Source organism: Leucopleurus acutus (assembly GCF_964270905.1).
Source record: "Leucopleurus acutus genome assembly, chromosome: 2".
NCBI lineage: Eukaryota > Metazoa > Chordata > Mammalia > Artiodactyla > Delphinidae > Leucopleurus > Leucopleurus acutus.
In genome coordinates, this window is record NC_139143.1 from 45,491,945 (window position 1) to 45,516,104 (window position 24,160).

Sequence of the window (24,160 nt, forward strand, 5' to 3'; positions counted from 1 at the left end):
CTCCCTGAGCCTCTGAGAGGCAGCAGCAATTCACTTTGCCGGAAAATCAGCCAGTGAGTAAAGGGCTCCATGGCCCCAGCTGCTTCCTGCCATCGATTAAAAATAGAAGCACAAAAATCAAATCCGTTAAGGTTTTACTTAACTTTGGCTTGAACAACAAGCCTCTTTGCTTAGGCAGCATGTAAGAGAGAAGCAAGACACTGGCTGTTCAAACATCTCTGCTGGGCTTTTCAAAAAAAAAAAAAAATGGATGCTAATGTCCAGTAAAAAAAAAAAAAAATGACCTGTTTCTGAAATGCAGTCTCTTGTACAGCCTTGTGATCACTTACCTTTCCTCCTCCACGCCGCTAGATAATTCAAGGCAGCTCCCTCCTCTCCTACCCCAAGCCCTTTCTTACTCCTACCCTGCTCCATAGCGGGCACAAGTTACCAGCCTGGCTGGGCTGGAGAAACCCTTGGGTAGTTTTTAATATGAATCTCCAGACCTCAGTGCAAAGCCACGGAATCAGAATGTGAGGTAGGAGGTGGTGGTAATGGGGGGGGTGGGTGGAAAGCTGGAGATACAGGCAGAGGTGGTTTTCAGGAACTTGTATTTTTTGTTTTGTTTTGTTGGTTTGCTTTGTTTTTCTTAATGATTTTAATACAACAGGTCAAAAATGGCCAGAGTCTGGAAACCACTGCTATAGAAGAAACTTGGGGTGAGCAATTGAATTAAGTGAACTTTAAAGTGCTTTTCTACAGTCAGGTTCTGACCTTTGGTGGTCAGGGCATGATACCCAAAGCCCATTAAGGGGCAAAGTGAGAAGTGGGTAAATAGGGTTTGGATCTTTGTTCCATGACTTACCATCTGACCTTCACCAAACTACTTCACCTCTCTAATCCTCGACTTCTCCATCTGTGAAATGGGGGTAGTGATTGTACTGACCTCATACCATCATGGTAAGATTTACCTGGCATTGGGTATAGAGAGGGCCTCGTGCATCGTAAGTACTCAATACATGTTAGTGACTTCAAATTAATTGAAAAATCACTTAGATTCTTAGTTTTTTTTTTTAATTTAAGCAAGTATTATATCTATTTATTACTGTCATTGACTTCCAATGGTTACCCAAACTCTTTTTGGGAGCTCAGATAAGCTGCTTGTTTGTCCACCACAAAGGAAAGAAGGCTGTACCTGACCACCGGTAGCTGGCAGCCCAGGGCATCCCGAAGTCAAACATTTGCCTGAGTAAATTGAGAGGTTACTGAAGGTGTTTCCCCTGTCTTCAAAAGTTCCAGGAGCTCCAGAGGCAGAATTGTAATTCAGTAAACTCTTGGAGTGAGGAGTTAAGGAGGGAAGGTTTTATATTCTGTTTGCAACCTCCTGGGCAGCCTCCATCCTCCCCGCCCCCGCCACCCCAACTCCTTCAGTCCTTTGTATGTTTACTAATCAGAGTCCAGAAAGGAACAGTGGAAGCAATCTGGTAGTATGATTGTAATTGTTTATGCTTCTGAATATTATCATCATCATCCAGATCATTTCTGTTATTATTATTATTCTTACTCTCAAGGTTTACACAGTGGAGATGCCAGTTAAAGCCGTGGCAGCGCCTGAGGTCAGGACCCCAGGATGGCAGAGGCAGCGATGACAGTCTCTCTCTCTCTCATTCACTGAACTGTTGGCTTCCTCCGACAGCTCCTTGTTCATCTGCCAGCCCTTTTCAGAGACAACCTGTAAGTCATTTCCCGGGGACTTGAGGGAATTGTAAACTTATTCTCCTGCCACTAGATGGCAGGCAACACGATGTGCTTTTTCCAAGTAAGATATTAACGGCAGTCAAAAATGATCCCCCTGGGCTTCCCTGGTGGCACAGGTGTTGAGAGTCCGCCTGCCGATGCAGGGGACACGGGTTCGGGTTCGTGCCCCGGTCCAGGAAGATCCCACATGCCGCGGAGCGGCTGGGCCCGTGAGCCATGGCCGCTGAGCCTGAGCGTCCGGAGCCCGTGCTCCGCATACGGGAGAGGCCACAACAGTGAAAGGCCCGCAAAAAAAGATCCCCCTCTGTCTCTAAGCGTTTATTCCTTATAATAAAATCAGTAAATCTCAAGCTCACTTCTGATTTCAAGCTCAACTTGCTGCATGTCTGAGAGCACCCCGGGTCTGCCTGCTGTAATGCTCTGCCCTTCAGGGATTCACAATCGCCATGCTGATGAGAGCAAGACTGTGTGTCTACAGCGTCTCATAGTTTACAAAGCACTGGAGGGTTGGCAGGCTCTTTTGCATCCAGGATCGTATTTGACAAGTGAACGTACATACGTATGGAGCCCGGCCATAATGCGGCTTCATTATATTGATCAACAATGCCCACGCAGTGCCCCGTGGATATATTTGCATCCGTTTTATATGAAAACAGTTGCTACACCAGCTCTGGGAATGAATGTCAGGATTTGAAGGTGCTCAACAAATGATCAGCATCATTTTGGTTCAGTCTTTCTGAGACCTGAAATGCTCCACCCTGTGGGGAGAGGGGTGTACAGCTGAAAGGGCAAGTTTACCAGGCTGGGCACCCTGGGTCAGCATTGCCCAGCTTGGCTGGGTAATGCCACACTATGGGGTATGGTCTGTTCACTCCACACAAAAAGGAACCAGCTACAGATTGTCATTTGCATGCAACCAGCCTGAGTTGTCACTCCTGCACTTCAGGAATAAATTAGTTCATTCAAGAAGGAAAGAATTCCAGCATGTGTGTGTGTGTGTGTGTGTGTGTGTGTGTGTGTGTGTGTGTGCTGGAGGGTTTTATTTGGGGGAATTGAGTGTGGGTAAGACAGCTGAAATCCACTTGTCTGGAATTATTTTCATCCATCTCAATTTTATAACTGCAAAGGTCTGATTCCTTTTATTAATACTTGAAGGTTTTTCTCCCAGTCTGAAGTTCAGAGTCACACTGACTCTGCACAGGCAGGTAATGATAGACTGCAGGACTCATTGTTTTCTGCTGTGAACTACAAATGACACACATTTGTTTCATAAAATTATCACAAAAGCCAAAAATGTATTGGCTTGGGGAGTGAGTTGGTCCATCAGTGTAATATTCCTATTAGTGTAGCTATTCAGCTGCAGAAAAAAAAAAAAATCATTGCACTCCAATAATAGAGCAGGTGAGTATTATGGCTTTCACATTAGAAACTCTGCTATTTACATATTGTATATATTTTATTATAGGTCTGGAAGGAAATGAATTTGCATATTTTTCAAAAAAAATTCTAGTTGCAGGTAGAGGTTATAGAAAGCCAGGGCTGCTGCCCTAGATTGATCCTTAATCAAGTTCCTTCCTTTCCAAGCAGCCACTGAGATGACGCTGTTCAATCTCCCCAGGTCACCCACTGTCCTGAGCCTCCCAGCTCTTGCCTCCAGTATCTTGTGCAACATGATTTGCTACTTCTGAATGCAAGCTGCGTAGCAGGTGCAAATTCTGTGATGGAATTGGCAGAATGGACAGAGCAAAATCTCACCAGTTTCATTTCATCTCTGCCCCGAGCAGACTTCATAAAGCAATAAAGACTGAATGTCTAAGGACTTAAAAGAAATGTGCTGTGTTATCATCATCAATTTATGAAACTCCCACAAGGAAGCAGACATGATACAAAACATACAAATTGTACAGTTGCTGCCTCTGGAAGTTTCAATGGCAAAGAACAAAATGTTGAAATTGGATATTACTTTCTCTCTCACCTCCTCTCTCTTTCTTCTCTCCTTTTTTCTTTTCCTTTTCTCTTTCACCTTTGAGTTGGAGGATTCCCTTTGGCAGTTCAAGCATGGAGAAGGCTCTGAATGGAATAGCTTGGAACATACTGAGATGTGAGCCAATTCTAAATACTGGGTGGGGGTCAGGTCAGCAAGGGAAGTCACAGGGTGTGTGTGTGTGTGTGTGTGTGTGTGTGTGTGTGTGTGTGTGTGTGTGTGTGGTGTGCATTGATGAAAAGAGTGAGAGTTAAATGGGGTCAAGAAAGAAGGAAAAGGGACAGAGATAGTCACTGTGCTTCTGTGTTCACCCAATCGGTGTTATATGTCCATCCTTTCCATCATCCCATCCTTTGGGAATTACCAGCTAGCTACGAGGACCTTTTCACCTCGCTGCTTGCGCACAGGACTGCAAACCCCATAGTCAGTGAGTGAACACTCCTCTGTGTTTACAACGTGTCAGACATTATGGAATCAGGGCTGACGGGCATGTCCCTGCCCTTGTCCTTAAGGAGGTCATAGTCCCATGCAGGAGACAATTCTATAATCCAGGACGTGCTAGGAAGGCTGAGAAAAGTGCTTTGGGAACAAATACATCCCCCCTGGTTGTCTGGCACAGCTTCAGAGGAGATGGGACATCTTATAAGAGGTTGAAGAAGACACTGGAATTCTGCAGGGTTCTGGGCAGAGAGATATGCCTGCAATAAAATAGCAGAAAACTGTACAGTCTGTTTCCAGCGATGATCAGTTCTGCTGAAGAGAACCGGAAGTTGAAGAGGTGAAGCTGGTTGGAGTCTTACTCTAAATACAGCACAATTAGTCAAGTCCTTCTGATTGCAAGTGACAATATCTGACTGGAGCTGGGGCGTGGGTGTGGAGGAGGGGTCTCCTTTGTTTTTAAGGGAAATTATTATAGAAGTACTAAGGTATCTCAGGGAACTCAAGAATGAGGATTGGGGAGGTCTCAGAAGCAACTGGAAACAGAGGCTGGCATATGGTCAGTAATCGGATTATCTCCCCATCTCACATTTCTGCTCCTCTCTCTGTGTATGTTTCCTCTCTGTGTATCTGTCTCTCCCTCTCTCATTCTATATGTGGTGCATATATATGTTGTTTATATGCATGTTTCCTCTCTGTGTATCTGTCTCTCCCTCTCTCATTCTATATGTGGTACATATATATGTTGTTTAAAGGGCTTCTCCTCTGCTTTTCTTGTCCATAAGAAATATGGTGCCAAGGACACCCTGGCTTTCCATCTTACTATCCGGGAACCCAACGAGAGATTGACTTCTTTTTCTCAATTTCAGTGTCAGAATTCCCAGGGAAGAATTGGGATTGGCCCAGGTTACACCAGGTGTCCACTGTGGAACAATCTGCTGAGGATGGGGAGGGACACCAGTGTGTCAGCCAATATAATGTAACTGGAGCACAAGGGAAGTGGCGTGTTAATGTGGCTGCCTCTCCCGGAGCCTGTGGATGGAGGGAGGGGTACATCCTGGGGGAAAAGTGGTCCCAAGCCGTCAGTTCCATAGGCACCCACTCCACATTGGACTCCACTCTCAAACAACAGGGAAACATGGCCAGCTTCAGGGAGGCATGGCATGGTCTGACCCCATCTGCTCCCAAGAGATAGACAACAACTCTCTTTGGAATTTATCATAGCACCTAATAACTTTATTATTAGGAAGTACTTCTTTATATCTAACCTGCTGCAGTCTGAACTCCCTTTAGAGAACATGAAATATTCACCTCATGACCACAGACTCAAAGACAGCTACTAAGTGAGCCAATAACTTGTCCCCTGTAATCAGGTGACTGCCGATAGCAAGCATCCTGCCAGGGGATAGGGTTTTATCAGAGAATGAGATCCAGCCTATGCTGACAAGGAGTCTGAAGTCTGGTCTCCAGGAAGACAGTGAGGAAAAATCAACCCCCCGCCAATTAGCATGAGAGCATCTGGGTATGTTTATCTGTCCCCGTCTGGAGATCTGGCTCTGCGGGAAGAACTCACACACACCCGATCCCAACCTCCAGCGGCTCATATGCTGGTTGAGGGTTTGAGCCAAACATGGTCAGCCTGAATAGGGAGCCTCTCTGCTTGCTGAGACTCAGGTGTGTCCCCAGGAAAGTGCTCTTTGGGTCCAAGCTTGCTGGGTCCTGGAAGGGGGAGCAGAGAGCTGCTGAGGAAGCAGCGTCCATCAAACTCCATGGAAGTCCCTTTACCCAGGGGAGGATGGTACCCTGAGTCTGCATTGCCCTCAACTGACCCTCAGCACTTCCTGAAAGGGTGGGCAGCCTGAAAACCAGAGAAAGAGGCAGATAAACACTCCTGGTTATTAGAGGACCAGGCTTAGAAGCACCATCAGGGGCCAAACCAGCTGAGCTATGCAGCAGCCACAACTGTTGAAAACCAAGACCAAGAAAGAAAAGTCCTGAGTGTCTTGATGGGACCAGGGTGCGTGTGGGTCGTACACGTAGGAGGAGTTGATACCCCTACTGTGACCTAGTGACTCTATCACCCCTAACCTTAAACTCTCAGATGAGTTGAAAACGAAATCTTTAATCTCTGGAAGGGTGAGGATTGGAGGCAGGAGTCGGCACTATTTTTCCATGCCCTTTGGAGTCTGAAAGCTTGGTTTTAGCGGAGGCCAAAGCCCCAGCACCAGGGACCGGGCTGGATTTGGGGGAAGCGCCTTGACTTTGCTCAAAGTGATCTTGGCGCGCCCTCTCGTGGCCACTGAGCTCACCGCAGTCTCGGGAAGCAGCTGGCCACCACGTACGAATGGACTCCGCGTTGTTAAACTGTCAGGTCTAATGTATTTATTTGACTCTCTGCTGTTAAAATGATTTCTCTACAGCACTGCGGTTATTTACGACTATTGTCAGTACAAGGCGATGAGAAGGCAGCCGCAGAACAAAACAACAACAGCTGAAGGAAAGGTTCTGTCTGGCAGGGCTAGGGGGCTTGGTCGCAGGGGTTCCTGCAGCTGCAGCGGCTGTTTGCTTAATCTTCAGTGGGGTCTTTAGGGCTCACTCATTCATAATGCAGAACACACTGCTCTCAGCCCACAGCCCACAGCAGCCCCAGCGAGCCCTGGTGGAGGAGCTCTGGCCCAGGGAGGGCAGCCCCAGCCCTCCTCCACAGGAGACATTGTCATAGAGGCATGTTGAATGGGTCCAGACCATCTCAGATTTTCTAGGTTCCTTGTTCAGATGAGGGTGAGTTCTTAGATGGCTGCCTCTGGGACCCGTATGTCTTGTGGTTTATTTCCTACCTTCTAGGGCCATGTTTCTCAAAATATGGTCCCCGAACCAGCAGCATCAATGTCACCTGGAAACTTGTTAGAGATGCAAATTCTCAGGTCCCACCACTGACCTATAGAAAGGAAATTGGGGGGGAGGAAGGGGCAGCCCTCTGTGTGACCACAAGCCCTCCAGGTGGTCCTGAAGGTGTTCAAGGTTGAGAACCACAGCTCTGGACATCTAACCCCTGAGATAACTTTTGCAGTGTGTCCAGAGTCACATGGCCAGTGCCCGTCACCCCAGTCCCTCCTCCTCACCCCTTTTTTTTTTTTTTTTTTCGGAACACGGGCCTTTCACTGTTGTGGCCTCTCCCGTTGCAGAGCACAGGCTCTGGACGCGCAGGCTCAACGGCCATGGCTCACGGGCCCAGCCGCTCCGCGGCACGCAGGATCCTCCCGGACCAGGGCACGAACCCGTGTCCCCTGAATCGGCAGGCAGACTCTCAACCACTGCGCCACCAGGGAAGCCCCTCACCCCTCTTTTAAAGGCTCCTAGAAGCCAGTTGGATGCCCTCCTCCCCTGGAGCTGATTTGGGAAAAGGTCTCCTCTGACCTGCAGTAGCCCTACAGCATGTGCGGTCTTAGAGGGGCAGGAGAGGGTCCTCAAGTCAGTCTGTGCTCAGATTCAGCTTTGTGACCTTAGAGAAAGGACTTATTCATTATAAAATGAACATAATAATAGTCTTACAGGGTTACTATAAGGCTGGAATGAGTTAATACAGTAAAATTCTTAGAAGAGTATCTGGCCTATAGTAAGTGTTCATAAATGCTAACTATTAATATATTTTTTTAATATTGGCTTTCAAGTTCATCTGTCTAAGCCTCACACATCACTCAGAACTATGGTTCACAGACAGATCGCTTGTTGTCAGAAGACCTGTGTTTACATATGGCCTTTGCTGCTTCTAAGCTACAGCACTTGGAGCAAACCACCTAGGTTCTCTGTGCCTCAAATTTCTCTTTGAAAAATCAATACCTACCTCAAGTTTTCATATAAATTATCCTATTTACTTCTCACACAAACCTTTGCTCTAGAAAGAACAGGTCTGATACCATGCCCATTGTACAAATGAAACGACCAGGACTCAGAGAGTTCAAGCTACGTGCCCAAGGTCAACAAGAAGTAGGAGCTGGAGTCAAGACAGGAATCCATTTCCTCTGATTCCAGGTCTAATGAATTTTTATGAGATAATGCACGTGAGAGCACCATAGAAATGGAAGTTACTGTTTTTTGGAAGAGCAATCAGAAGAAAAGCATCCCATTTTCTGAATATGAATTCAGGAAATTAAAATAACAAACCATAAAGCCCTTCTGGGGAAAAAAAATCAATAATACTGAAAAGAAATAAAATCGAAAAAAAAAACAAACAGAAAACAGAGCACAACAGTCTGGTATCAAGATTGAGAGTGAATCGCAGACAAAAATGGAGAAGCGATGCCAACATATTCCCCTTCTTGGGGAAATGTGTCTGTGTTCATGAAGGGAACAGGAATGACAGTGAGAGCTGATGGTGTATTAATCCCGGGGACAGGCAGCCGTCTGTTTAGCATTTATATAGTGCGTGTCTCCTCGGCAGCATCTGGAACATGGTAAAATGGGTTATTGCTGGGTAGCGGAGGAGCAGCAAGGATGCTGACGATGCCAGAGCAGGAGGGGTCCTGAGGATGCCAGGAGGGTCTCTCAGCCCCACCCCACTTCATGAGACCTCAAACTCCCCTGCAGCTTTGCTCTTAGCAGGGGCCTCACACAGCTGGAGCCCTGGAGAAGACTACCTCAAAACTCTCCTACTGGGAAGAAAGAGTCCTCCCTGGGTGGTGATGTAAAGAAACCTGGGCAGCTCACTGTCGGGTGGACCGTCTTACACACTGCTTCTCTTCAGCTTCCACCAACTCTTTCTTATACCTCATCCTTTCTCAATTTTTCTGCCTGGTTTCCAGCCCTGCTCCTCGTCTCCAGTCTTATTTCCCTGGGTTCCCAATCACAGTCTCCACTTCAGGTGTGCTGGGAGCGGGTGGTGAGCCCGGGAGACATAAAGTGAAGCCATGGCCCTGGGTTCCAGTTCTGTTCCCGTGAACTCAGCTCTGGGAGGAGGTCTCCTAACTTTCCCACGCTTGGGTTCTATCTCTGGCAGAATGGTGCAGGGCTCCTTTGAAGATAGAAATTTCTGAAACACCTGTGATATGTCTCAATGTTTCTTACTTTTCCAAAAGTCCAAGGAATCTGCCTGGGGCAAAGAGCAGGAATTTTTTATAGAAAGAATGCAAGGAAAGAAAGAGTGAAGAATCATCTCTTGTCATCAGAAGCAAGAATTTGCATCCAGACCAGTAAAATAATTGTCCTGATAAGTGATTTTCAAAGATTTCTTCATGTCACTTTTTAATCTAGCAAGAATTCAGCCCAGATGTCCCAGCTCGTGGAATTCTCCCCTAGAGAGAGAGAATTCTGGAGAACTTGATTAAGGATCAATCTAGGGCAGCAGCCCTGGCTTTCTATAACCTCCACCTGCAACTAGGATTTTTTTTTAAATATGCAAATTCATTTCCTTCCAGACCTATAATGAAATATATGCAATATGCAAATAGCAGAGTTTCTAATGTGATCCAAGACAGCTAAGACATGAGATTCACTGCTCTACGGAAGAAGGACGTTATTTCATAGAGGATCCAGGAAGTGAAAAGAAAAAGAAGGCAGAGAAAGAAGGACAGAGATGGGAGAGGGAAGCTGGCTTGGGGTACGTGCATCTGCCATCACTATTTTGTTCCCTTACCTGTGGAGGATTCTGGCCCTGGGAGATGTGTCACAGGCTATCCCTGGGTTACAGCCACATCAATGCAGAGTTAGTAATACAGTGGGGTGGGGGCCACAAACAGTTCCTGGAGTTTAGCTTTTCTGGGCCTCCTTGAGTTCTAGTGACATAGGTGGGAGCCAGAGTTTCCCATAACACCCCATCCTCAGTCTCACTGTTGAGGCAGAGAAGGCACGAGCTGACATCCAGACAAGGGGGCAGGGGAGCCCAGAGCAGAGACTAGCTGTTGGGAAGATGTAGGAGGTGACAGGGAGACAAAGCTCTACCATGCTACCAGAACAGGAGGGCAGGGATGTAGGAGTCAGCTAGGAAAGGCTACTAGCTTTGATCGAACCCAGGCAGTGGCTTCATCAGCAGAGCCCAGCAGAGCACCCAGCAACCAGAGGACCCCAGGACAATGTAAATGCTTCTGCACTGCGCCCCCCAAATGCCAAGTGAGCCTCTCATTCTCACCCTCCACACACCCAGGTATCATCTCAGAAAAAAGCAACAGAGAATAAGGGAAACTGAGCCACTGCCCCCAAATTCTGAGCATTACCTCCGGGAAATATTTCAATTAACAAAACCAAGCCAGTTTAACCATGGTAGGTTAAACAGCAATCTCTTCATCACCACTCAGAGGACAGGGGCTTGCAAGGAAGAGCAAATAAGACAAGCCACATTTGCTGAGTATAAGGGTCATAGCTAGGGGACCACTATTCCTCAGACAACTCTGCCTTTCTCCTAGAGAGGCTAACTTGATACTCGCCACTCTGCTTTTGTGGTTCGACGGCACCTGGAGAGCCTTCATTTGTCCCTCTAAATCTTGCCCATCTTCAGTGCTCATCACAGCTCTTCTCCAGGAGGCATCTCTGAGTCCTACATCCCTCATAGGGTACCCCTTCAAGTATTCCTTCTTTTACCTACATGTCCATTTGTGGAGCCCAGACCAAATGCTCCTATGCATCAGGCACTCAGGGATACAAATATGTCTAAGGCACAAGGTGTTTGCCAGGAGGAAAAATGCCCCCAAAGTCTTACAGCTCATAGATGATGAGCGTTTAGATTAATACAGTCGCTGAAGCTGTGCCCAGGGTTGATCTTTAATAAACACTGGTTGAATGAATGAAGGACAGTCAGCTTGATCCTGGGTTCTTGTCCATCCTCTTTCCCTGTTTGTTCTCCCGGGCACGCATGCTCAGGGCTTCAGAAGCCCACGCCTCCAGCGGGGGGGGGGGGATGCTTAGCCTCTAAACTGCTTTTCAGATTCCAGTGGGCATCACCGCGTGGGAAGGCTGCTGGGCGGGGCATGACCACAGCGTAAAATAACAGGTTCTATGTCTTGCAACCTCTACCTTTCAGCTGAGGATTTTTTTTTTTTTTTTTTTTGAATGATAAGACTCATTTCACATGATTCCTCCCTGGTTTTTTTTTTTTTTTTTTTTTTTTTTTTTGCGGTACGCGGGCCTCTCACTGTTGCGGCCTCTCCCGTTGCGGAGCACAGGCTCCGGACGCGCAGGCCCAGCGGCCATGGCTCACGGACCCAGCCGCTCCGCGGCACACGGGATCCTCCCGGACCGGGGCACGAACCCGCGCCCCCCGCATTGGCAGGCAGACTCCCAACCACCGTGCCACCCTCCCTGGTCTTTTTTAGTAAGTCCACCAGTCCACCACTAGGACCTTTTGGTTCATCATTTTGGGGCAAAAATCTCCTGGTTTCTCTTCTTCAAGCTCTTTATCCTGTAGTCACCAAATAGGTCCAGGTTTTCACCCTCAGAAGCATCCCTCAGGTTCCCCCAGCCTCCTGTTTAGATAAGACTCCCCCCACCCCGATGTACACTCTCCCAGTTCACTGGATATTCCTTTTTTTTTTTTTTTTGGCTGCATTGGGTCTTAGTTGCAGCACACAGGATCTTTCGTTGTGGTGCGTGGGCTTCTCTCTTGTTGTGGCATGAGGGGTCCAGAGCCCATGGGCTCTGTAGTTGCAGCATGTGGGCTCTCTAGTTGTGGAACAGGGGCTCAGTAATTGCGGCGCACGGGCTTAGTTGCCCCGCAGCATGTGGGATCTTGGTTCCCCGACCAGGGATCAAAGCCATATCCCCTGCATTGGAAGGCAGGTTCTTAACTACTGGACCACCAGGGAAGTCCCTCACTGGATATTCTTAATCACTTTTATCCCAGTGGGCAGGATGGTGCCCACACTAAGTAAGCACATAATAGTTATTGAATAATTTAACACGTTTTACCCTTTATCTAACATGTCAGGTCTTTATTACTCCACCTGGAATTCAAGCCCCTCTGAACTCACTTCTCTCCCCAGCCTCTTCTCTTACTGCTTTGGAGCCAAACCCTAATCCAGGGCTCTGGACACCTCATTGCTGTCCATCAGATGCTGGGATTATTCTGAACTTAGGCAGGGGACTCCTTCATCCTGGCATCCTCCATGTTTGCCCCCAGATTCCCTTTCTTCATCTTAATTCTACCCACCCTTTTGTGTAACAGAAGAGGCATTCAATGCAGAAGTCCTCTGACTGTGCCCATCTCGGGCTGGTTCCTATTTGCCTGCAATTCTCTCTACTCCACAGTTTTGCTTGTATTGTCCTCTTGCCATTTCACGTGCCTCCCAATCATGTTATCCCTATGACTGTGAAGGTTCCCTGAAGCCAGGGACTAGTTTGCTCTTTTTATAAATCCTCTTTTAAAACCCCTAATCCCTGTTGCACCCTCATCATACATTACAAGACAGCCACACTTGCACCCACCCCCAACAAAAGCTCCAGACATACAGCAAGCACTAAATAATTACCAATGCACGGGTGACTTCTCTCTTGCTATCTCCTGTGGCCAGTTCCCAGTGAATTTTCCAAGTTCTTGCTAACTCCTCTGTGTGCCAGACTCAGAGTATTGAGGGAATGTAGACAGGCAGAGGGCTAAGTTCAATGACCTTTTTAGAAAGAATCTTCTCCATCTTCTCTAATCAAATTACCTTTCTATTTCCAGCAGGAAGACATGAGGAAGGACGAGGAAAGGAAAGGAGAGCATTCTGGGGAACTCTGATCTTCTGGCTGAAGCCCATGAGCAGTGTCCTTTGCTTCTTGCAATGCTCATTTTCTGCCATTGTAATACCAACATGCGTGGGAGGCAGTGACTGTTTAGCAGAAAAGGCTGTCACTCTGATAAACACTGGGCCAGCCTGTGGTGTGGAGGAGGGGCTGGATAGGAGAGAAACGGACTCTGCCTGGGCCTCTATTATTGCACTGGGGCATCAAAATTTCTCCGGGTGAAAATGACCTGAGAATATTCCTGACATCAAGCTTAAACTCCATTTTTACTGTTGGTATTTGGATTCTTTTCACAATTCCAGAGAGTTAAAGTTAATATAAAAAATGTATTCTGAAGCTAAGGGAGAGAATGTGAGTGTGGAGGAGAGCCCAGAAGTACATTTATAATATTCGGTGAGGTCGGTTCTTCGGGACCCCCTGCTCTCTGCTTCACTCGTCTCTCTCCCCACTTGACGGCACCTTTGCAGGAACCTTTCCAGCCTCTGGGCTTCAGACTCCTCCTTGTCAAAAGAAAACATAGGATGAGCTTCAAGAAAGTCCCTCCCAGGTCTGACTATGAATCTATGACTCCCTGACCTTTGAACAACCACGGTTTTTATTTTCTTGGCATCCTTCCCAGTCACAGGCAGGGGCAAATGCCTCATGGCACATCGCCCCCCTGGGGGATGTTTTTTATTAACAGGGATAGTGTTTCCTATGTCAAGGAGAGGAATCTGTAATGATGGGATTTCAGGCATCAGCCAGGCCGACGGAGGAGGAATCTTTGGAGGCAGTGAGTCCTTCGAAGGGTCCTAACCCTCAGGTTACCTTCCTGCCTGGCCAGTAGCAGGGCTGTGCCCTGACTCTTGGAACAGGACAACTCCTAGAGCTCAGGTCTACACCTCATTAGATGTTCTCATCCCTCATATGTGTAAGTCCATGGGCTACCACCCGCAAAGCTGGGCAAGACATGTAGAGTGTAGCGGGGAGAGCTTGCTATGGAAGAGCATAGCTGTAACACAGACAAAGGATGGTAATAATAGCTATTGCATCTGCAGAGGCTCCACGTGACCATGTATCAGACCTCAAGCATATGTGGCTAACTTAATTCCTGTACATCCAGTAGACAGTTATCATTAGTCTCAGTTTATAGATGAGGAAACTGAGACTCAGAAAGGTTAGGTAATTTTTCCAAGGTCACGTTAGCAGTGAAGGGGCACCAGGATTGTTTTCCATTTATTGCCTGCAAATCCTGGCCTCTGCCCTGTACTCTCTGGACAGAAGCTTCTTCAGGCAGGAGAAGCCCTTGCAGAGGGAGGAGGGGGAAGGGACTAAAAGGCAGAAGCTGCTGCCAGCCCTTGCAACCTGCAGCTTCTCTGTCCCCTCCCACAGTCCTCTCCTTGGAGCAAGAGGGCTCAGAGCCCCTGGACAGACTCTTCCCACCAAGACAGCTCTGGCTAAGATGACTTTTTGTTAACGGGCATGTATATTTTTGGAAACGCTCTGGAGTGTAAGTGTATAAAAGGCTGGGTCAGACAGTTCCTGGGGCCGTGGGCGGAGAGGAGACCCGGTAACTCCAAAGAAAACTGGAGCAGCAGCTTCAAAAAGTGGTTTGATATTTTTTTCCCCCTGATTTTGATCTTAAAAATGTCTGGAGCCCAGACAGCCACTGGCAGCTTTGGCTGACAGGGGCTCTAACCCCTAGGACCTCACTGCCTTACTGCAAAGGCTTCTAGTTAACAGAAGTCTTTTGTGTGATGGAAAGCGAGTGAAAGCGTGAGAGAGAAAAACACTGGGGTTGACAGTGACAGCTGGTTGCTGTGGCAAGTCTTCAGAATCATCAGTGGAGAAGCACAGTGGGAGCAGCGAGGGTCTGTGTGATGCTGGGAGCACGCTCCTTTTGCCAGCCCAGCCACCTAAGAGATTCCAGTGTGATGCCCGAGCCGCTTTGCTTCTTCCTGGACCAAGAAAGCAGACGACGCAACCGCGCATCTCCTGATCTCTCAATCTCTCCATCTTTGACCAGTGACAAGATGGCATTGATGACTTCCTAAAGGACCCCACCTTCTTTAGGGTGATTTTTGCCCCCCCGTTTCATGCTTCCTCTTTTTGAGTAGTTTTTCATGAGTGGAGACAACAGAAGTAGACATCATGGTAATCCAGCCGTCATTCGATCAGGCCATTCACATCTGAGTGGCTGGCAGAGCACACGAGCTAAGCTACGTGTGTGATACACGGGCAATCCACCGCTCCCCTCTCCCCCGCCCCAAGGACAGCATTCAGTCTCTGGTCTCTTAGGGAGCTGCGGCAGCCACCCCTGCACCGGGCTTCCAGTGTGCTGGCCTGGGCAGACCCCCTTCTTCCAAACCTCACCTTCCCTCTGCCTCTCCCAGCCCTACACACACACACACACACACACACACACACACATACACACACACACACACACCCCAAACACACATACACAATATATAAATTCACAGGGCCAAACACTCATTCAACATGCCTGAAATTCAGCTCCAAACTCTCTTATTCAAATATCTTCATAAAAGAACATGAAAAAAAAAGATACATTAAAAAATGGACTGGAAGGAAACTATCACTAAAATATTATGAATGGTTGTCTCTGGATGAAAGGAAAAAATGATTTTTTTCTTCTATTAATTTTGTTGTCATAAAATATTCATCACGAGAATATATTCATTTCCAATGAGAAATACTTAGATTTTTAAAAATACAGCATATCTAACAGGGGTAATAAATACCTGAAAAGCTTATCAAGTGTCTTGGATTTGAAAACTTTTTGAGAGAAAGGCCCTATAAAAATGATAAGGGTCTTATGCTCCTGGGAGAATAGGAATGTCCAGAAGTCGCTGAAGAAAGTTCTAGAAGAACCACAAGGATAACTTTCTCTTTTAAAAATAAATATCCTAGAGCCTGTCCCTGGGCTTTAGTTTCTTTAGCTGTAAAATAAAAGCATTGCTTTAAATGGTGGTGAAGATCCTCTCCAGTTTGTGATGTACCATAACGACATTTCATCAGCCCTTTCGTGTCCCAGGATTTCCCACCTCCCCTTAGTCCCTGTCTTCTCGTCTCCCCTCTCCGTGGAGCCTGGAGGGCAGGGCTAAGTCCTCTAGCTCCAAATCGCAGCTCTTCTAGAACCGTGGGCATTACAAGGGTGTGTAGTAAGGCTTACTTGTAACAATGCCATGGATCCAGAAGAAGCGTCCAGAGCTCACCTAGGCCATTTGCCTGCCCCTCTCTAAGGAGTCCAGATCATGGCAACACCCACATTCCCTTCCCTTCCATCTGTCAGATACCTACGCTGAAGGATATCTCACCAAAGGTTCACAATCTTTTTTTTTTTAAATTAATTAATTTATTTATCTTTGGCTGCATTGGGTCTTCGTTGCTGCGAGCGGGCTTTTCTCTAGTTGCGGCGAGCAGGGGCTACTCTTCGTTGTGGTGCACGGGCTTCTCACTGCGGTGGTTTCTCTTGCTATGGAGCACGAGCTCTAGGCGCGTGGGCTTCAGTAGTTGTGGCACGTGGGCTCAGTAGTTGTGGTTCACGGGCTCTATAGCGCAGGCTCAGTAGCTGTGGCGCATGGGCTTAGCTGCTCCGCGGCATGTGGGATCTTCCCAGACCAGGGATCGAACCCACGTCCTCTGCATTGGCAGGTAGATTCTTAACCACTGCGCCACCAGGGAAGTCCCTCACAATCTTTTTCTGGTCTCCAAATCTAGAGAGCTGAGAGAGTATATCGATGAAATCCTAGGTTTTAATATTGGTCAAAAGAAGGTTTCCAAACTGCTTTTTCGAGCTGTGTGATATGAACAATGTTATTCAACCTCCCTGACCCTCCCTTTTCTCTTATTGAAATTGTAGATACTGATAAACTCATATAAAAAGTTGGGCATGTATTAAAAAGGGTAGTATTTTTTTTGCACGTGACAGTTGTAAGATAGAGTCCCTCTTTCTGATGACTTAATTCCCTCTTGGTTCCACAAAACCCCATTTCTTCTTGTGCTAAGTTCAGGAGATACTGAAACAATGCAGAGTCTCCCATGCAAAGTCCTTTGATTTTTCCCAGGTTCAAGTCCCACGCATCAACATCAACGCTCTGAACTGGCGTTCAGCTCCTGCAACCCCAAGAAACATCTGCCCTAGAGATCTTGATCCTGCTACTTAGTGTGTTCTCTCTCTAAACTGCACACACACATACACACACACACACACACACACACACACACACACACACACACACACCCTCAATCAGGCCCACTCTTCTCCGGCACAAGGTTGACTAAATATCTGAAGATATGCCCTGACCTTTCCCCACCGGCTAAACGTCTTCAGATGTTGCCACTTTGATTATAATCCCTGCCTTCTCTTCCTATTATCTCGGATGCCAACCCCATGAGACACATTAAATACATAATTCATTTTGACTCGCATCTGGGCTATGCTGTCTGGTGTGGGGAGGTTACAGCAGAAGCATATGCCTCATTCTTAAAATTCAATTATTCAAATTCAATTTCTTCTTCTGCTACCATTCCTCACCAGCACGTAGTCTGGGACTTTTCATCAGATCACTCAAACTTCCAGCACCGAAGCCAGAAGTTATTGGCTTCTGTTCGCTTTGATTCAGCTGCCATGTATTGTCGTTTTGATAATGCACTGCTCTGGGCACTGGAGGTCCAAAGAAGTAGAAGCCATAAGTGAAAAAGTAGACAAAGGGACTTATATGCATTTAACCCCAATGGTGCTTGACAAGGGCAATTATAGCATAAACGATAAAGCAATATAAGAGTGAAGAGGAGAAAGCAATTAATTATTTCTACAATGGGAGGAAGGGATCAGACAGATAAGATCTCTTATCTACAGTATGGGTGATGAAACACTATACGCTCATAAGAAACAGAGATTAGAGTCAACCAAAGCAGAATCAGGGTGCCCAACATTGTTCTAAGCTCAGGGGTGGGGTGGGGTGTGGAGGTGACTCTAGTAAAAATAGAAAGAAAAACCACTGCTTACAAATAGCTGAATTGTTTCTCAGCTCATGCTGTTTTCCTTGCCATCATGTCCATGCATCTCATCCCCTTTACTATCTGAAACCCCATTCATCCTTCAAAACTCCAATGCCACCTCCTTTGTGGATTCCTCACTCTTAACAATTCATTACTCTTCCCATATTATCTTGTTTTTGCATTTGCTGTTTGCTCACACAGAATTTTTTGGCCCAACTCTAATCGGTGACCTCCTGATACATGGGTGTAGTATGTGGGTGTCTTGAGAGCAGAAAGTCTATTTTATCCATATTTGTATCCTTGCAGCAACTCACAAGTGCTTAGCACCTCATAGCTACTAAATAAACGTTCCTGGCATTGAAAAGTCAAGTGGCACATGTGAACCCAGTAGGAAATATATAATGGGACACTAAGAATGTGTATTTGGTCAGATCATAATGGGAAGTATTTACCATGTTTCCTAACTATAGAAATCTTTATCCAACTGCCTGCTCAAAATCCTTTTGGATATCTCAAATGTCCTCACAATGAACTCATTAATATTTCCTACAGCACTCCAAAATGGTTCTTTTCCAATCTTTCCTGTTTCTATGAAGGGTTTCGTGGCACACGTAATTCTACTAGACAGAAACCTAAGGGTAATTTTTGACCCTTCACACATCAAGTTTCACCCCTTGGCTTTACTTCCCAGTCTCCATCTCTAACATTGCCCTATTACAGGGGGCCAGGCTCTTACCTGGAATCTTGTGATAGGCTGCACTGGTTTTCCTGCATCTCCACCTGTCCTCACCACCCTCCCGCCGCCCACCCAATGCATTCCAGAGCCCAAGTCTCCTCATGTCACGTTTCAATCATTTTCCGTTTTTCTGGGGTAAAGACTGAAACCTCTCTGCAGACTTCAAGGTCTTTCATGTTCTCATCCAACAGTCAGCAAACTTTTTTTGTTGTTGTTTACACAGCATTCATAGTAAATATTTTAGGCTTTACCATGTGATCTCTGTTACAACTTCTTAATTCTGCCATAGACAGAAAAAAAAAAAAACAAAGAAAAAACAGGGACTTTTCTGGTGGTGCAGTGGTTAAGAATCCACCTGCCAATGCAGGGGACACCGGCTTGTGCCCACACGCCGCGGAGCAACTAAGCCCGTGAGCCACAACTACTGAGCCCACGTGCTGCAACTACTGAAGCCCGCACACCTAGAGCCCGTGCTCCGCAACAAGAGAAGACACCGCAATGAGAAGTCTGTGCACCTCATTGAAGTGTAGCCCCCCGCTCACCGCGACTAGAGAAAGCCCACATGCAGCAACGAAGGCCCAACGCAGCCAAAAATAAATAAATAAAATAAATAAATGTATAAGTGCATCCATTCTTTAAATAAAAAGAAACCTCAACCATGAGCACACCTATGTTCTAATAAAACTTTATTTACAAAAACAAACAGCAGGCTGGATTTGGCTGGTGGGCTATAGTTTGCTGACCCCTTGTCTAGTCCAAAATGACCACTCCAGCTTCATCTCTCTCCATGCTCCCCTCTGCTCTCTGCACTGACCTGGTTCTAAGACGTCAACATGCCTCCACCTCCCATAGGACTCTGCTCAGGTTGGCCATCCTCTGCCTCAAATGCTTCTAATCTCTTTCCCTTTCCTTCCTTACCAACTTTATTCCTACTCTTTCAAATCTTACCTAGAGATCACTTCTTCAGGGGAACCTTTCTTGACTCTCCAGCTAAGTCAAATCCCCAACTAAATTCTCTAAAAACACTTCATTCTTTTCCTTCATATAACTCATTATAGTTTGTAAATACATATATGTTTGTATGTGACTCTTGAGTGTCTGATTCATCACTTTGATTTTAAGTAGAATGAAGGCAAGTCCCATCTTGCTCACCATTGGCTCCAGTACCTTCCTAATACAGTGCCTGGCAAGTAGTTGGCATTGTTGATGAATGAATAAACTGAAGAACAAACGCCAAGACAGAACGCATAGTTATGAACAGTAATTGAAGGACGGACTGAGGTTGCAATATTAAGGTGAAAATTGTCAATTGCTACAAACTTTCTGAAGAGCAATGTGTCACTATATCTCAAAACCCTTAAAAACATTCATATTGTTTGACTTAGCAACTCTATTTCTTGTAATTTACTTAAGGAAATAACCCTGGATGTATGTAAATATTTATGTACAGAGATTTTCATCATACCATCATAACCCACTAATTGTAAACGCATTGTATACCATCTAAAGATCCCAAAAATAATAGGAGATAAGTTAAATAAATTCATCAATTGAAACTGTTTACTATGCAGCTGTTAGTAATAATCTTTTAAATCATATTTAATGACTTGAAAAAAGATCATAATACAGGGTTCAGTCAGGACTGGCTACATAATTTGCACAGCCTAGTAGAACGAAACTGTGCGGCCAATAAGCAGGATAAAATTACCTTTCCTTTCTGCCATGGTCTCTTGCTTGACATGACATGGCATTTTTTTGCTATTTAATGTTGTTCTAAAAGAAAAATTAAAAATTTAAATTATTAGCATGAATTTCACCATTCATCTTTCTATTACACAATGCAAGTTTAAAATGTAAATAATAAAACTATTTAACTTGCTTGCAGAATTATCAAAATCACACAATTCATTTTCTAGAGTTTATACACACGTGTATTTCTTTCTTGCCAAAACTGTGGCAATGCTGCACAAAATGAACTCAGCTGTTTTTATTTCACTTCTTGATACGAACATTTTCTCCTTTCAGCTCACTGGCGAGTAAGGAAGGACTGAAAGGAAAAAGAACAATGGGTTGCTCTATTTTCCCCTTTCCTTCAATGTCGTCATTTTCAGCATCAGTGATTGGCTAGTAGAGGGAAGTAGCATGAGTAAGAAAGGATATGATAGGGTTTCTTGGTCATTCTCATTTCTTAGGACACCACTGTCTTTGTTCACCATTGTCTTTGTTAGATGCAAGTTCTGGTTCAAATGGAAAGCATGACGTCTGGCAACTGTCAATATTCCTACTTGTTCAAAATGTAATATGCTTAACCTGGTTCATGTTTCAGTCTCATGAAAGTCTCATATGCTGTGGACCCACTGCAGTTCTGTGCTCATGGAGAAACACTACATGAACACAATGAACACTATATGCAAACAGGGCCACAAGAACAGGAGTCACCCACGCTGCCTGGATGTCCTCTGCTCACACACATGTCCCACAGGACTTCAATTACAAAACACAAGTTCAAAGATAAAATGATTAAGAATTTCATGATGGCAACAGCAGAGCATTAAAACAAGCGCAGGCCATGTGCTCACGAAGCCTGCCCTGCATTAAGTGGAAATAATTACAGTTTGATCTCAATTTTGCTTTGAACACACACATTCATATGAATACAGAAATTTTTAAAAGATTGAAAAGATCTACACTGAAATATCCATATTAGCTATCTCCAGGTTTTATGAATCATTTTTATTTTTTGCTTTGTGTCCTGCTGTGTTTTCTTCAGTAAACATGTCATCTATTTGCAGTAATAAAGAATAGCATGTTTATAAGACTGCTGCCTGGGAATTCATTCCTTTATGCAGCCACAGTGGGAAGGACATCAGATGGGGGAACAGGCCCTCCTCACTGCACCCTCTCAAGGCAGCGGCCAATCTCCTTTCACCACTTGGAAGCCCTCTGTTTCCCATTCCCACCAGGATGGGGAGCGAGGGTAACAGATGGCAGAAGAGCTTTGTAGTCCATCGAAGCTAGCTTCCTAGAATTCCATCAGAAAGATTCATTGCTTTGGGAAATCATTTCTGTCTTTTTGTAAAGCAAACAAGTAGCACTTTTTTTCAACTTTATTGAGATATAATTGACATATAACATTGTATAACTCTAAGGTGTACAATGTGTTGATTTGATACACTAATATATTGCAAAATAATGATCACCATAGCATTGTTGGTACGGTTTAAGCACTCAAAATTGTGTCACTTTCTAGCCTTTGCCAATAATGTCATCATTTGATATGAAAATGATGCATACCACTAAAATGGTAATTTGATTTTTAAATGTGCTTGGCAGCCAGCTTGCTCCGACTGAAGTATTTATCTTGCTTTTCCAAACCCTTTCTTCCACAGTAAGAGAGTGGCAAGGATTAAGTTCAAGTGTGTGTTAGTTACATCTTCTCCATCCTTCTTCTTTTTTTTTTTTTTCTATGGATGGGATGGGTTTGGCAAATACCCTAGCCTAGAAGAAGTCAGGAAGTGAACTCTGGTTATTCAAATTTCACTCCCTGGAAAACTGCCTTATTCATCATTTGTATCCAAGGCACCTCACACAGCCTGAAATACAGTAGGTGCTCAGTAAATATCTGTTAAATGAATGAATAAATTATGTGGACACAAAGATGAATGAAGTGAGCAATTACTCGGGTATCATTTCTAACTAAAAGCTCCCCCTCAGTCCCAGCTGGCGGAAATGATTTTATTTAGGCATAAAATAGAAAATGATATACTTGGTAGTGTTTGAACAATAGGGACAGACATTAGCTAAAAAATTTTCTACCAAGGTGCCTAGGATTCCATCAAAATGATTCATTCCTTTGGGAAATCATTTCTGTCTTTTTTTAAAGCAAACAAGTAGCACATTTTTTCCAACTTTATTGAGATATAATTGACATATAACATTGTATAAATCTAAGGTGTACAATGTGTTGATTTGATACACTTATATATTGCAAAATAATGACCACCATAGCATTAGCTAACACCTCCATCACATCGTATAATTACCGTGTCTTTTTATGGTGAAAACAGTTAAGATTTTCTCTCTTAGGAACTTTCAAGTACATAAGGCAGTATTATTAACTACAGTCACCATGCTGTGCATTCGATTCCCAGAACCTATTTGTCATAACTGAAAGTTTGCACCCTTCAACAACATCTCCCCGTTTAGGCCACCTTCCAGTCCTGGAAAACACCATTCTACCTTCTGTTTCTATGAGTTCATCTTTTTAGATTCCACATAAAAGTGAGATCATACTTTATTTTTCTTTCTCTGACTTATTTCACTTAGTATAATGCCTTCAAGTTTCATCCATGATGTTGCAAAAAGCAGGATTTCCTTCTTTTTTATTGCTGAATTTATACACACACACACACACACACACACACACACACACCACATTTTTATCCATTCATCCGTTGATGCACACCTAGTCCTCTCTATACCTTGGCTATTGTGGATAATGCTGCAATGAACACGAGGGTGCAGATAATTCTTCAAGATCCCATTTTCATTTCTTTGAATATACCCAGAAGTGGGATTGCTGGATCATAAGATAGTTCTATTTTTAATCTCCATACTGTTTTCTATAGTGGCTGCACCAATTTACATGCTCACCAACAGTGCACAAGGGTTCCCTTTTCCCCACATCCTCACCATTTGGGGTATATCATTTCTGAAGTTTCCTTTTAAAAGTCAAAAATTCGCAAAAGAATATAACATAATAACCCTCTATTCTTCAGTATAGCTTTGCTTATAAGTTAACCAGGGGTCACCTAGAAAAGTAGAGAGCTGAGGTCTATGACTTTGTTTGCATGGGAAGGAGGAGTCATCCATCCATTATGGTGCTATAGAGGGGTGTCCAGGATAACAGGAAAGTAACATGCATACTCTGGGGCTAGAAAAGAGAAAGGGAAAGTTAACAAGGGGCCACATGAGGGAAGAAAATGTTGAGAGAAAGGGATGTTAAATAAATGTCACCTTTTTCAAATTTTCCTTTGGACTGACTCTCTCTTTTATTAACTGTTTTTCAGCGATGCTCCAACACTGTCTGGTAATTCACCCAGATCCTGGCCTCTTAAGTGAACATAGTCCCATTGACTCTAGGTTCAGTGTCTGGCAGGGTTAGAAGAGGGGATTAATAGTGGGATGGTTAAAGGAATTCAATTCTTGCAGGGATTTATCCCACACCATTGAAATGAAGTCTTGGTAACTAATCCAGACATTCAAAAAGGGAATTAAGTTTGAGATATGATTCCAGTGATTTCTAGAATGAAACAAGAAGGAGAATGGGACAGTATGGAACAAAACCAAATGAAATGGATTGTAATTGAAAGGGGAGTTGTTGAATTTTTACACGGAGAACGTATAATGTCAGCCATGTAAGAATTAACTATCTCTGAGAATAAATCTTAGAGAAGAATCAAACACTTAAAGAAAAAAGATGAATAAGCTGTCTATAAGATTTAGGTTTAGGGAAATCTAGGTTATTAATGGACATTGGCTGTGTA